This window comes from Pseudorca crassidens, chromosome 5 (assembly GCF_039906515.1).
Source record: "Pseudorca crassidens isolate mPseCra1 chromosome 5, mPseCra1.hap1, whole genome shotgun sequence".
Taxonomy (NCBI): domain Eukaryota; kingdom Metazoa; phylum Chordata; class Mammalia; order Artiodactyla; family Delphinidae; genus Pseudorca; species Pseudorca crassidens.
Genome location: NC_090300.1, coordinates 49009672 through 49025013, shown reverse-complemented (window position 1 = coordinate 49025013; position 15342 = coordinate 49009672).

Sequence of the window (15342 nt, the reverse complement as noted above, 5' to 3'; positions counted from 1 at the left end):
TTTGCACATGCTATTGTCTCTGTCTGGAGCAGTCTTTCCATCCTGGTTTCTCTTCACAATTCCTGTCTTAGCTTAATTAACACCTTCACAGAGAAGGCCGCCTAGCTCAACTTCTTGAGTGTGAGAGCCCTCTTTTCCTCCTGTTCTTCTTGTCTCTTTCAAAAATTGTATTAATTTTACAATTACATAATTATTTTTTCATTTATGTTGTCCACTAAACTATGAATCCTACAGAGGTGGGTACCATGCCTGATTTGTTCACTATCAAATCCTCAGTGACTAACATAGAGATTCATGCATATTATACACAATAATATTTTGAGTGAACAAATGAATAAAAAAGAACCAATAAACTATTGAGATATATGCCCTATTAAATTTCATATTACTCCTCTAGCAAAAGCACAGTATGTTAGTAACGGGGTTGGTTATAAGAAAGCAGCATAGATATATTACATGCTCAATTTTCTCACTGATGCTAGTTTCTTTCTAGATCTCACAGTAGTTCATAATCAAAGTCCCTTGTAACTTCTTCAGGATGTTTCCATTACTAAATCCACAAGAATCCAGGTGTGGATCTGTACACGGTGTGGGCATGTGTCTGTCTCTGCTTCTCTCTCTCTTGTGCCCTTATCACAGCAAACCAACAACACACCCCAGCTACTTTCCATTCAACAGAATGATCTCTCTCAATACACAGTCATTCCATTGGAAATTGGTCTTATATATTTTTTTCTAATGGTAGTTTTTCTGTTTATTTTTTAAACATTTTAAAACTGGTTTATCTTAATGTTTACCAGGGAAGCGCTCATCCCTCTCCTTCTCCCTAAGTTATTCAAGTGAAAATAAAGGCCTCAGTGTTTTATCACAATATGATATTATCATCTGATAGCAGTGGAAATTTGTGCCTATAGAAAGAGGTGTGTATTCTTGAGCATATGATTTAGTTTCTCATCCTACATCAAACACCAGAGATAGGAAATCATATTACCTAAAAGTGCATTTCTCTTCATTTTCTGTCCAAGCATACTTATTTATTAAAGAAATTTTCTCACAGATCAACAAGAAAATATTACTTTTCAATTTTTTTCAGTATATGGGTCACACTAATATAATGAGACAGTAATTACTTTCTGTTTATACTATAGTCAGGTGTAATCTGTTGAACAGAAAATATTCACAATCTCACCAATAATTATAAAAGATTGATTTAAAATAGTAAGTAGAAGTTACTAAAATTACTTTGAAAACATCGTGCAACCCTGCATATCCCCATGTAAATTACATACAGGGTTGTTTTATTCTAGATATTTACCTTTTATATTGGATAATAATAGATGAAATTTTGAAATAATTCAAGTGATTTTACAGCATGTATTAAAGGGCCATACACCCAAGCAAACCAGCATGAACATTCTGTAGTTTGTATTGCTTCCTCTTATGCGTGGAAAGGAAGCACATCCTGTTACTTAGTCAAAAAAATTTTTTTCCAGACTCCAAATTTATATATGCTGAAAAATGGCAAGACAGAGAAGGAATGGTCAAAAATCTTTCCGTGTATGGGCATCACACATTCTATAAACAAGGGCTTGTGAACTGGGTAATTTAGTAAAATATCCATGCTCATAGTGAGAGTTAACTAATAAAGCACACTTTAGCTATAAAAAGAGGTGACAGGCAAAATATAAGGGACAAGGCCTATTTCATATTCTAGGATGTAAGTTTGACTTGTTTTCACTTTTAAACTCTTGAATTTTTTTTTTAAACCAAGAGAAATTTATTTTCCCACAGTTCCGGAGGCTGGAAGTCCAAGATCAAGGTGTCAGCAGATTTGGTTTCTTCTGCAGCCTCTCTCCTTGGCTCACCTTCCTGCTGTGTCCTCACATGATCATTTCTACATGTGCACCTAAACTCATTACTTTTAAATAATTGTAGATTTCAAGAAGAATTGCAAACACAATACAGATAGTTACTATATACTCTTCACCCAGGTTTCCCTGAAGTTAGCATTTTATATAACCATAGTTTCTTTAACAAAACTAAGTAATTAACAGTGATATATACCATGAACAAAACTATGGATTTTATTCACATTTCACCAGTTTATCCACTAATGTCCTTTTCTAGATCCATGAACTAGTCTAGAACACCATGGTGTACTTCATCATCACGTCTCCTTAATCTCTTCTAATTTGTGAGAATTTCTCGGTCTTGTCTTTCATAATCAAGATTACTGGTCAGGTATGTTGTAGAATGTCCCTCAATTTGCGTCTGGCTGATGTCTTTTCATGATTAAATTGGTTTGTAGATTTCGGGGAATGATGTCACATAGGTGAAGTGCCCCCTCGTGATATTATATCAGAAGTGTAGGATATCAACTTGACTACTGGTAATGTTAAGCTTGCCAGGTTTCTCCACTGCAAATGTTACTATATTTTTCCTCTTCATACTCTGTTCATAAGAAGTGAGTGACTAAATCCAGCCCACAAGCAAGAGGATGAGAATTAAGCTTCATCTTCAAGAAAAAGGAGTATCAAAGAATTTGTGGACATGTATTAAAACCATCACAATAATTAATTAATATAACAGGAGAGATAGTTTGAGAATATACAAATATCCTGTCTCCCCTTAAAACTTAGCCTAAATTTTAACAGGTATAAGTGGACCTTGCCTGTAGCAATTATTACTATGCATTTCTTCTGCAATTATTATTTGAAATTCTTCTGTAGGGAAGGTTTGTTATTTTTCCCACAAATATATTTACTCAATCGTTTATTTATATCATTATGGACTCATGTATATTTCTTTTACTCTTAGTGCTTTAATCCAAAACTACTTTTATTTTATTACTTAAATTGTTCCTGTTTTGGCCACTGGAGGTATGCTCAAGCTGCACCTATAGTTTTTACATGTTTACTTACTTCTTAGCATTTCATTACTTTCTAGCACTATAATTTGCTACAGGCTCATTTTGTATTTTCCCTATACCAGCCCTAAAATTAGTTATTTCCCGTAGGAGCCTTTGTCCTTTTATTGAAGAATGGAGTGAAGAAACTAAGACCCGGTGCTGTGTAGGCTCTTTGCTACTGAGGTCTTGTTGCTCTGAATCCTTTCCAGCATTTGGTATAGTTGGTATATTTTATTTTAGTCATAGTCATATCACATTATGCTTTTAATTTGCTGAATTTAGTTGAAAATCATATGACTAAGTACACTTTAAGGATATTTTACTGCTCCTAAATTAATTGTTTCAGATTGTCACTACGTGAAGCACATTATACTTATCACCTTAGTGGATAAAATGGTACTTCAAGATTTATGAATCTATCCTAGAGCAATATCATCTCTGTTGCTATGTCACCATTGCTTCTGGCCCAAACTCTCTAACTATGATTAATTTCTCAAAATCTTTAGGTTCCTTTCTATGTTGCTGTTCTCTCAAAAGTGGACATCTGGCCAAACCATACAGAGTTATTTTAAGTTGTAGTTTGAACTTACATGGTCAGTATTTTAATGTGGATGTTTTAAAATTAAGATTTTCTTTCTTTAGAGGTGTTTCAGGTTCATTAATGTGAATTTTGACAGGTTGTTAAAATTTAATGAAAATTACTTTATAAAACATTTGATTATTAAAAAATTCTATTTGATACATGTAGTTTTGAAAAATATTTGTTCACATCTACATCTGAAATTAAAACAGAAGAATCATAATGAAAAGACTAAAATACAAGATAAATCTATTTAAGAAGTTTAGCATCAAAAAAGTTTTATAAATCAAAATTTATCCATAAAATTTTTTCTCATAACATTTAAACATCAAGATCTGAACTAAAAATTTTATTCTTCATCTTGGGCTAGTTTGAGTTTTCTGCATTAAAGGTTTCTTGGGAACATTAACTGATAATATTAATCTTCATAAAAATCAGTAAATTTTTGAATCAAAGAATTATCTCAGTGCAAAGAACTTTAGGTTCATAATCATTTTTTCTCACAATTTTTGTACTATAACCCTTGGTTTCCAGTACTCTAGTACAAGGAATTTAATTCTAATATAATTTCTATTCCTTTAACTCATGGAAAGCTATTTGAATATTCTTAACTTTTGATGGTCTGATATTTCACCAAGAAGTGTTAAAACTGGTTCAAAGGAGAATTCAAAGTTTTATATCTACACACACACACAAACACACATGGACAAAGTGGGGAGGGAGAGAAAGAGAGAGAGAGAAACAGAGGGTGTAAAGGATGATAAATTGAATATACAAATAGATGAAAAATTGGCTTAAGGGAGAAATAATTTCCCTCCACCAGAAATAACTAATTTGCCTATCTGTTAGAAAAACAATTCAGTTGATATTGCTATCAATAATCTACAACTTACAGAATTATAAAGTAGCTCAGAGGTAATGAAATGAAGAGAACTCTGTCTGGTTGATTGGAAAGCTAGTTAGGATACCCACACATTTCATCTCTCTTTTCATTTCAAAGTTGTTTACAACTTTTCTTGAAATAAATATGTAAACAATAAATAAATAAATAAATATCTGGGCCCTTGTGACTGAGTCCCTAAATGAAATCACATTTAAATAAACAAAAGTCAACACACCACATTTAAATTAATAAAGGATTTTCTTTCTTTACTTGCTTTTCTAGAAGAATTTTGAAGGGGATCCAAATGCAGTTCCACAGTATTCTCAAAAGGCCCTCTCTCCACTTTCCCACTCTTGAAGATCTGGGATATCCTTAAGCTGAAGGATTAAACTCTTAGCTAAAAGATAGACTAGCATAAATTTACTTTACTTAGAAAGAGGCTATAAAAGCAAAGCATTACAAAAAAAATTCAGTTGTTTCAGCCAGAGTTTTGCATGAAATAATAATGATGAATGATCCCTGAGAACTTGTTAGCATAGTCCTGCCCTCAAGTGTGTTTGGAATTTGAATTTTAAAATACTGTGGTGGTTCAGAATATTTGTGTGTTAGAGTGCTAAATTTGCTTATATTATAAAGACATCTTAGACAACCATAGCCACTGACCTAAGTGGTCAGTGGCAACACTTCTAAATAATAAAATATTATTATCCATCATATGTAAATCATCCTCATAGAATCCAATAATGGACAAAAATATGTCAGGCAAATGAGAGAGGGAGAAATCTAAACGGTTAATAAACACATGAAAAGTATTCCATTCTAGGCGATGCAAAACCAATCACTAGGGGATTCCATTTCAGATAATTTGTGGATCCAAATTGTGAAGTTTCAACCATACTAAGGGTTGAAAATGTAGCAAAACAGGGAAACTCAAACATCTAAAGTGTAGTACAAAACTTTTGGTGAGCAATTTGGCAACATCTAGGGATTTTGATACTCTATTACACAGTTATTCTAGTCCTAGATTTAAAGCATACAATCTCTTTTACACATATGCACAAGTACATATACAAAGCTATTCATAGCAAAATTTTTTTTTTTTTTTTTTTTTTTTTTTTTTTTTGTGGTACGTGGGCCTCTCACTGTTGTGGCCTCTCCCGTTGCGGAGCACAGGCTCCGGACGCGCAGCCTCAGCGGCCATGGCTCACGGGCCCAGCCGCTCCGCGGCATGTGGGATCTTCCCGGACCGGGGCACGAACCCGCGTCCCCTGCATCGGCAGGCAGACTCTCAACTACTGCGCCACCAGGGAAGCCCCCATAGCAAAATTTTTAATAGCTAAAAACCACTAACATATTTATTAACTGGAAAATGGATATGTCAATCATAGTATATTAATGTATTGGAATTTTATACAAAGTGGCAAAAAATACATATGTATAAAAATGGCTAAATCTCCAAACATAACATTTTAAATTATAAATTATGATACTACTTGTTTGCACTTTATAAAACGAGTCTATGTATTCCTTAAATTTACAAACATATAAAGTAAAAATATAGAGACATATCTAGTGAAGTTAATACCTTACTCACCGTTAATGCTAAATACCTTATTACCTTCACACCTCCCTCTCATCTTAAGAGGAGGGATGGAACATCAGTACTATGAGTAATCTTGCGTTTTCAGCAGGTAGTGTGAACATGAGTTTTTAATATTTTATTCATCATGCATTTTTACACATGAATTATTTCAAAATCGTAATACATTAAAAGCAAAATGAAGCATGGTACCAACATGTGTCTTCCAACATGGGCAGCATCAGTGAGATCAGACAGGAAGATATTCTTAGAACAGATTCCAAAAGGGAGGGATAATGGTAAGTAATATAAGATTAATATCTATTCCTTTACTTGGTAAGATCCACTGCTCCAGGTTTCTACAAGAAGCACTCCAGGGTTTTGTTATCCCTTTGCGCCTATTGAGGCACATCCAAGGCAACAGCAGCAACAGTCTTCTATTTTAACATTTGCATTCAATGGATAGCCACTGGCCTTGGAACCATGCTCTTAACTCAATAGATTCTGGTAGTGGTGTTTCCAGATAGCACAGCTTGGTCATCATGTGGTTCAAAGGTGGTCCTTTGTATTTCACATTCTTTGAATAACTTGCTGCCAGTTAAAAATGGTCCAGAAATTGAAACAGCTATGGATCTTGGATTGTTATTACTAAAATTTAAAGGAGTGAATCATTCATATCTTTCCTTGTCATGGGATTTATTATTCTGGATTCTTTTTGTCCCTTAACCTAGGAGCAGTGAGTCATTATAGTAGCTTTGGGCCCTTTTACCTCTTTTCTTCAATGAGCAGGAAGTTTTTTGTAGAAAAGTTACAGCCAAATGAACATCTGCTTGTATTGACCTAATGACAGCAAAACACTGTTCTGCTAGTCTTTTCTGCAGTTAGGCACAAACAGTCCACGTATGTACCAACATGGTTAGTCTTTCATGATCTTGGCTTCCTGGGAAGAATTTAATACTAAACATACAGTAAATGCTGTCCTTATAGTTAAAGGATTTAAATCCCTGGTTTCTTTGCCACCCAAGCAATTATAAATTATCTCTCTTGGTAATTTTTCCCTCCATGGCTTGACTAGTTGAGAACCAGATTCATTGCCTGGCATTTTTGAGAGTCTATTACTATAGAGTTGATACATCAGCACCAATTAGCCTCTTACTTAGAGGCTAATTACCAGAAGAAGCTCAATAGGAATTTCTCCTATCTTTGTCTCCACCACCAGTACCATAATCTTTATGATTTAGAAACTCCTGGTATACAAGATAATAAAGTTCTGCCATGCTTACCTCTGATGGACCTTTCATGTACATATTTTGCTCCTCTCTGTTTAGACTTTTTGGGAAGAGACCATGTGATAGGTCTCAAACCATAGGCCTTTTGAGCCTTAGATTATTTATTTGCTTAATAGTGACACTATTCTCTTGCATAATTATCACTGGTAATGAGGCTGCACGTTTCGCATTTCCCAATGACTGACTTCATATTTTGGGAAAAAAATCCAAAGTATTTTGTGTTCTGTTTTCCAGCATCCTTTAATGTCTTACATTTGGATTTCATTACCCTTAACTCTAGTCATATATTTGGCAATTATTTAATGACGAGTATATGTGTGTATATATGTATGTTTATGTGTGTCTGTGTGTGCATGTAAGTTTTGTGTCAGGGACCTCCCTGGTGGTGCAGTGGTTAAGAATCTGCCTGCTAATGCAGGGGACACAGGTTCGAGCCCCGGTCCGGGAAGATCCCACATGCTGCGGAGCAACTAAGCCCGTGAGCCACAACTACTGAGCCTGCGTGCCACAACTACTGAAGCTCGTGTGCCTAGAGCCTGCAACAAGAGAAGTCACTGCAATGAGAAGCCCGTGCACTGCAACGAAGAGTAGCCCCTGCTCACCACAACTAGAGAAAATCTGCACACAGCAGCGAAGACACAAAGCAGCCAAAAATAAATTTTTAAAAAAATTTTTGTCAGCGACTTGAAGAATAATATTTATATAATTAACTTAATCCATGCTAAATGTAAACATTACTGTAAGCTAGCTATTTGAAGACTAGGTATGTTTTTTAATGTCCATTTTCAAATTTCTACATTGTTTATTGAAATGCACTTAAAGAATAAATACACTGAATCTTTTTTTTACTTCTAGCCCTGAATCTGTAAGTTATGCACTTTCATAAGTAAGGTCCCCTGGGCCTCAATTTGCATCCCCGAGTGGAATCTATTCATTTGAAGAATATTTTTAAGCAATTTTCATGCTCAAATAGTCATGAAATTGAGGGGGCTTTCAGTTTCACTAAATCATATACATTTTCCTATTCTCCGTAACTCATTTTCCTTTGTGCAGATGTGGCATGTGTTCCTAAATTATTTCTGGGAGTACATTTTTGGTAAGGCAGCACCATTAGGAAGAATTCTACTTTAATTTATTTTGAATTACCCCTAAAAGAAGTGAAGAACAATTCAAAATGCCATAAATTAAAAAGCTTATATCAAAAAGTCACAAAAGCATACAGAATAAATTTTTATAGCTTCATTTTGAGATCAAAGACTATATTTAAAATGATGCTCAAAGAGGATATTATATATAATAGACAAAATTATTTCTTTCCTATTTTGAATAACCTGTCATGTTTTATTAACATTAAAATATATTATTAAATGTCCATAATAATAGTTTCACCAGGCAGTTTCCTATTGCTTTTCATGTGTTGTTTGGTTTTATTGTTTTATTCTCACAACAAACCTAACAAGGCAAAATTATTATTATTTCCATATTACAGATCAGGGAACAGTCAGGCGGGTTAGTCATACAGATCAACTCTAGAATGAATGTGCTTAATTCTCACACTATGTTACCTTCTCTCTCCATACATATTTCCTTCAGAATACGTCAATCATGGAATAATGGTAGCTATTTAATGTTTCCTTATCCTTTTCTTCTGAAGTGATTAATATACCTACACATATATTTGTCATTATAATTTTTTAAGTTTACATTGGTAGGTATAGCATGTGCATTAATTCTCACTTAATTTTGCAGATGTGGTGAATACAAATAGTATGGACTCCAAACATTACAGAGGTTTAATGCTACAAAGATCTTAAGTTAACCTCCTGAAGTTTAATAGTCTAACCGAAATTTAGTGAACCATAATGCAGGACAGAAAATCTATACCTCTTTCTCTTTTTCTGTGGCCCATTCAGTAATTTGACAGAGTTAGACATGCTCAGGGGTTGATTAATGAGAAGAGGATGAGATTAGGAAGAACTTAAAGACATTATTGTGATTTTTATGCCATCATATTTTTTAAAAGGTTTTGACAGAAGTTTCTCTCTGAGTATAAAGTTTAGATAAGGCTCATACCACTTCCATGATGTCATCAGGTATCTTATTTTTAATAATAAAATATTCCACGTTTATGCAAACCATTGAAATCTATTCTGGTACTAAGGGACCACAAGTTTTAGGAATGTGTTTTAGGACCAGTAAAACATTTTTAAAATGGTGACCCCCCCAAAAAAAATTTATAGAATGCATGATTTTCCTGTTAAGACTGACTCTAAAATATATTATCCAAGTAGACAATATTTAAAACTCAACATGCTAGCTAGTTTTGTAAAAAACTTTGTACCAGAAGACTGTATAAATGTACACTATCATTAGCCAGTGATGATATTTAAACAACGTAGCAATACTTGTGTAAAAATTATCTTTATATTATAACTAAATGCTATGAATGTACATAACTGTTTAAATAGAATCCTTCCCATTAAATAGCAGATAATTATTCTAGTTTTCCAGGTGTCTGTTTTAATAGTTTATACCCATGGGATGATGTATGCTCGTCACTGGGGCAAAACTTAATATCTTAACATTTGTGAACCACACAAATGTACTTCAATTTTAATAAAACAATATGCATCCTTGAGTAATGATCATTATAAGTAATTTTCAAAGGCTAAATTTGTATAAAAGGAATTACTTAATAACTTTCTCCATTATGTAATATATATTCCATTTTTTTGAGTTGCTTGAACATCTATGAAACCTTCCTTTTCTCCTTCTATCTAAGGAAATTTGTAGGGTGGGGCATTGGGAGAATACCAATACTATTTTAAGAGCAAATACAGTTAATATCAATAGATGAGAAAAGCTGACTCTAACACAGAATAATATTTCAGTTTTGATAAGAGTAAAATCATATTAGGATGAATTTTAATGTTCAAATTATTCAAATTCATTAATATATTTTAGGGAAGGTCTTTTGTGTTGAAACCAACATTTTTGCCATAAAACAAAAAGCTTAATTTTTTTATGTGCTATTTTTGTGAAGATAAGGAAAGCAGTTTATTGCAGGTGTCCTCATCAGCAAAGAAGGCATGCAACTGTTTGTAGACCCTGTATAAATCAGGATTTAACAAGGATTAGTAGGCAGCATTCCTCACACTCCCTTTATACAAAAATTACTTCCGTACTTCAATTGTTCATATGTCTCTTAAATTACTCTTCAAGATAAACTTTTCTAATGGCATTGTTATTAAGAAAGTCATAGACTAATATGAAAGCTCATAGGTCTTTTACGATGGACTCACATCTAATATTTGCAGGGCCTATGAAGACTTCATATCTTATATCTTAATACTTAAAAAATTAAATCATGCTAACAAATTATTAAATAAAACATATCTTCTGCCTTGAAAAATATAACATCATTATGACAAAATTTAAAACATAATGATATAATTGCAAGCATCAAATTTATCAAAGATGATTATATAATATTTAATTATTGTGATTCATGTATGGGCTGATGATAATCATGTCAAAGCAAAAATTGCAGGCTTCCCTGGTGGCGCAGTGGTTGAGAGTCCGCCTGCCGATGCAGGAGACACGGGTTCGTGCCCCGGTCCGGGAAGATCCCACGCCGCAGAGCGGCTGGGCCTGTGAGCCATGGCCGCTGAGCCTGCACGTCTGGAGCCTGTGCTCCGCAACGGGAGAGGCCACAGCAGTGAGAGGCCCGCGTACCGCAAAAAAACAAAAAAAAAGAACAAAAAAACCACAAAAATTGCACTGGACAAAGTTAAACAGACAAGGAAGACTTCATTCAAAGCTATTGTAATGGGGAAGAGAGAATAGTACCGAGTCTGTACTCAACTCCAGTGAACAAGGAGAGTATTAAAGAGCTGGTGTGGGTGTGGGTGTGGGTGTGGGTGTGGGTGTGGGTGTGGGTGTGGTGGTGGTGTGGGACAGGGATCAGAGGTCATCTACGTTTGCTAATTACCTCACTCAAAGGAAAAGCAAACTTTCACATACTTCATGACAGGAGGTAGCTTTACAGTTTGACACCAAAAGAAGATGGGCTCCTATCATCTCCTCCCTCTTGCGTCTCCCTCCCACCCTCCCTATCCCATCCCTCTAGTCATACAGAGTGAAGTAAGTCAGAAAGAGAAAAAAAATACCGTATGCTAACACATATATATGGAATCTAAAAAAAAAAAAATGGTTCTGAAGAACCTAGGGGCAGGACAGTAATAAAGAAGCAAGAGGATTTTTAAAGAGATGTACCTCTCTAGAGAACAGAGAAATAATTCACAATTACAAGTTTCTAAAGGGAAGAGGAGAGATTTCTGTGGTTATGCCATTTGGATTCTGTAGACCCTAGGATGAGAGGGAGGTCAGGACCCTATCATCGGGAAGAAGCCTGCCTAAACCACAATCAAAAATAATAATCTAAAAATAAAATATTCTTAAGATTTTAAAAATGTTCTTAAGCTTTTTTCCAAAATGATGTATCAATATTAAAAGGCAAAATAGAAGTTATAATTGAGTATACATTTTTAAATCAAAATTATTAAAATTGAATATTTAAAATTCAATTTATGAAAGTGCATTTACACATCTTACTAAATATTTTAATAGAAATAAAACTACTCACGACTCAACTCTAATGCTCATTGTCCATTAAATGACTATCAGTATCATGTTTCTTGAATGCTTTATCTAGATCAATCTATTTTGTATACAATTTTAAGTATCACACAATTTGTTAAATAGGGCAAAATATTTCTCAGCCACTTGTACAAATGATTCTGAGTTCCTCCAGACCAACAACCTGGAACACAAAAGGAAGCAGGAAAATGAACATTAAGCTCAACTGAGAACTGACACTTTCCTTGTTTTGTTTTGTTTTGGAAGAATCTGTTTCATTCCTGCTGAGAGAAAATAAAAATGATAATAGATTCATCTTTTCTCTTATCTAAGTGCTTCTGTTTTACAAACTCTCCACAGTCACAAGCAGTGTCCGATTTCAGGCTCAGTGGCAACACAGCCCACACACTTTCCTGCATTAGGACCATATCTTTTGCTTAGAGGATGTAGATCTTCATTTCTCCGGGTAGATGATGTTGCTAATGAGAAGGGTCGTTAATGGTTTTAGTACGTGATGTCCTAAAGCTGAGCACTGAATTCAAGCGTCATCCATGTGTGTGACATACAGATGTCTCTAAGGCTTGAGGTCCACAACATGGGTCCCTTTTACCTGAGTCTATGTAGAGATCCAAGACTGAAATCTATGGGTTATAGAATCATTATTACAGCATACTTAAATTTTAATTAGAATTTTAAACCATTTACCTGAACCTTGTTCAAATGCTTATCTTGTTTTAATAATAGGAATGTATTTAACACCTGTTTTTGTCTCTTTGAAATATGTGGGATAGCTGATTTTGTATCTTCAACTACCTGAATGTTGCTAATTAAAGGTACTAATCCATTTATATTTGGCTTATACTTTTCCTGAAGCAATACAGCACTTCTTAAATTATACAATTAAGATAAATTTCATGTTCTGATAACGGATCCATTTTAATAATTCAAATCTACCAGCTAATTATGACTTTGTGAGTTCTGTGTTCTTGATAAGAATAGTAATATTTCCTAAAACAGTGTTGTCATTTGTCACACACTAAAAGTATTAGTGATGGACTCACATAAGAGAAGGGATCCAATTCAGAGAGAAAAATTCAACTTCTTTATTGTAATTTTAAAAGTAATGTTTATATCACCATGAAGCACATAGTTACTGTGTATAGAATATTTTAACAGAATAATTTTACTGAGGGTTGTAAATATCTCCCATCAGGATAAAGTGATGTGTTTGGCTTGAGTGGAAAACCATAATTTTAATTTTTAAAGTGTATGATATAAATTCATTGTGAATACTTGAGTTATACATTGGAATATTCTAAGCATGGCTGTAATTTGTAAAAGGACATTCAAGAAGATGAACAGTAGGGGCTAACTAGCCTGATCAGGCTAGTTACATCTGAGAAGATTGCAGCCAATTTGAGAACATTCAAATTTTACAAGAAGGTGAGATAGTTAGTAAAAAATACCTTCTTACAAACAAAAATATACTTTAAAGCTCAATTTGAAGCTCAAACAGGATACCTAATTATTGGTAGTTATTGCTACAATTATGATTACAGTGATTTTATAGAAGTTGATTTGTTTAAAAACTTAAATTTTAAGCCAAAGTTAAAAACTAAACGTTATTTATATATTTTAATCATTGCATGTTTATATTCTTATCACTACACATTTATTTATTGACTATCTAACATTTCTAATTTACTTTATAAGGTGGGCTGAATGTTCTGCCAAGATGGATAGGGCTCAGTGATACTTTGCAAGAATGTGGACTTTGGTTATCAGAAGCATAAATCAATTGTGATGTTTGTTAGTATTGCTTTCTGTTAATGACTTTTTAAATATTTTTTTTCTTTTTACACTTACACTAAATTTAGATATATTTCAATAAGGTGGGAGTGGAGTGGGAAGCCCTGAGGCAAGCTGAGTAGGACAATCCTCGGGAGTAAATTGGTCCTTTGTTTCTGGGTTAAATTTTCAGGCAAGAATGGTTATGGTTTGAATCTAAGTAATCGTTGTTACTGTTTCAATCCTGAGATTGTCTTAATTCCATAATAGTTATCAGTGTTTTTCATTTTTTAATTGTTGAGATTGATGGTTCTAAAATATATAATTTAATCATCTTTCTTTGATTAAAAATATAAGTGCTGAGATTAATACAATAGAGTACCAATATATTATTATTTATTTTAATTAGTATTTCCTTCTCAAACCTTATCATCAGCTCCTAAATTAAGTATAATTTTAAAGTTTATCTTTCAAACAAGCATTAACTAGGCATTTACTTTGTGAGGCTCAACACCCTGAGTTGTCAAGATGAATAATGTCTTCCTGCCCTAAAAGAGTGCATAGACTCCAGGAGGAAAACAAGCACTAATTTTATAAAGCACATGACATCTACCATTTATTCTGCTCTGAATTAATAAAAGCATTAAATATCCCACAATTTTTTTAATGTTTAAATCAAATGTGTCCATTAGGTGAATCAGAAAAGTTAAGTGCTGGCAATCTGAGATAAAGAATAAAGAAGCATTTTCTTGGTTGACTACAGAGAACTGTGATATTTTATTTATTTGTTTAGAATAAATATCTACTATGATTACATTACAATTCATTATATGATTATGATATATAATCATACACATTGAATTATATTTTATTTATGTAGATATATTCTATATAGAATTCAATCATATAGAATATTATTATATTATATTATATTATAGCACATAATAGAATCTTACATACAAAAAAGAATGTAAAAGGTAATACCAGTACATTTAACTTTCTTTTTGAGAAAAAGGTTTTTTCTGTCTCTGTGGGTCTTTTCATTTTAGGAGTTTTTCAGTGACCTGTAGCTCTCAGACACTTAAGTGTTAGGTCAGTCATCTGTGTAGTTACAAAGAGAGGCTAGAGGAACTCAATAATTATATGCATTCAGAAGAAGGAATGGCTTTTTAAATGTGGATTGTTATACGCACATATAGAGGACCATAATATTCTTCTAAGATAGTATCTGAATTGAGTTATTTGGATTTCAAAGTCTCTGAATATCACCATTCCATACTCAAAACTTCTGTCCTCATATGATGGAGTTATTACCCTGGTTTTTATTTGTAACCAAACCTATTTATCATGTACTTAATAAAAATCAAAATTCTTAGCTCTATCATATTAAAATAGCTAAATCATATCCATGTATATGATTAAGAGACTGTAGAACCATTGACTATGATTTACTACTAAAGGTAATAATATGCAAACCATCTCCCCTGCTGAAGATTAAACTGCCAGTTACTTGCTTTCTTAGGCGCACGTGCAGTCAAGATGCTGGATGTGACCTGGGCCCCAGCAATTATTGCATGATTGCAGCTGGACATACACAAAACAGTGAATATGAGGAAGCTATCCTGTGAGTGTTGTGATTGGGAATTTCCACATCCAGGTGGCAGTGCTGGCAGTGGT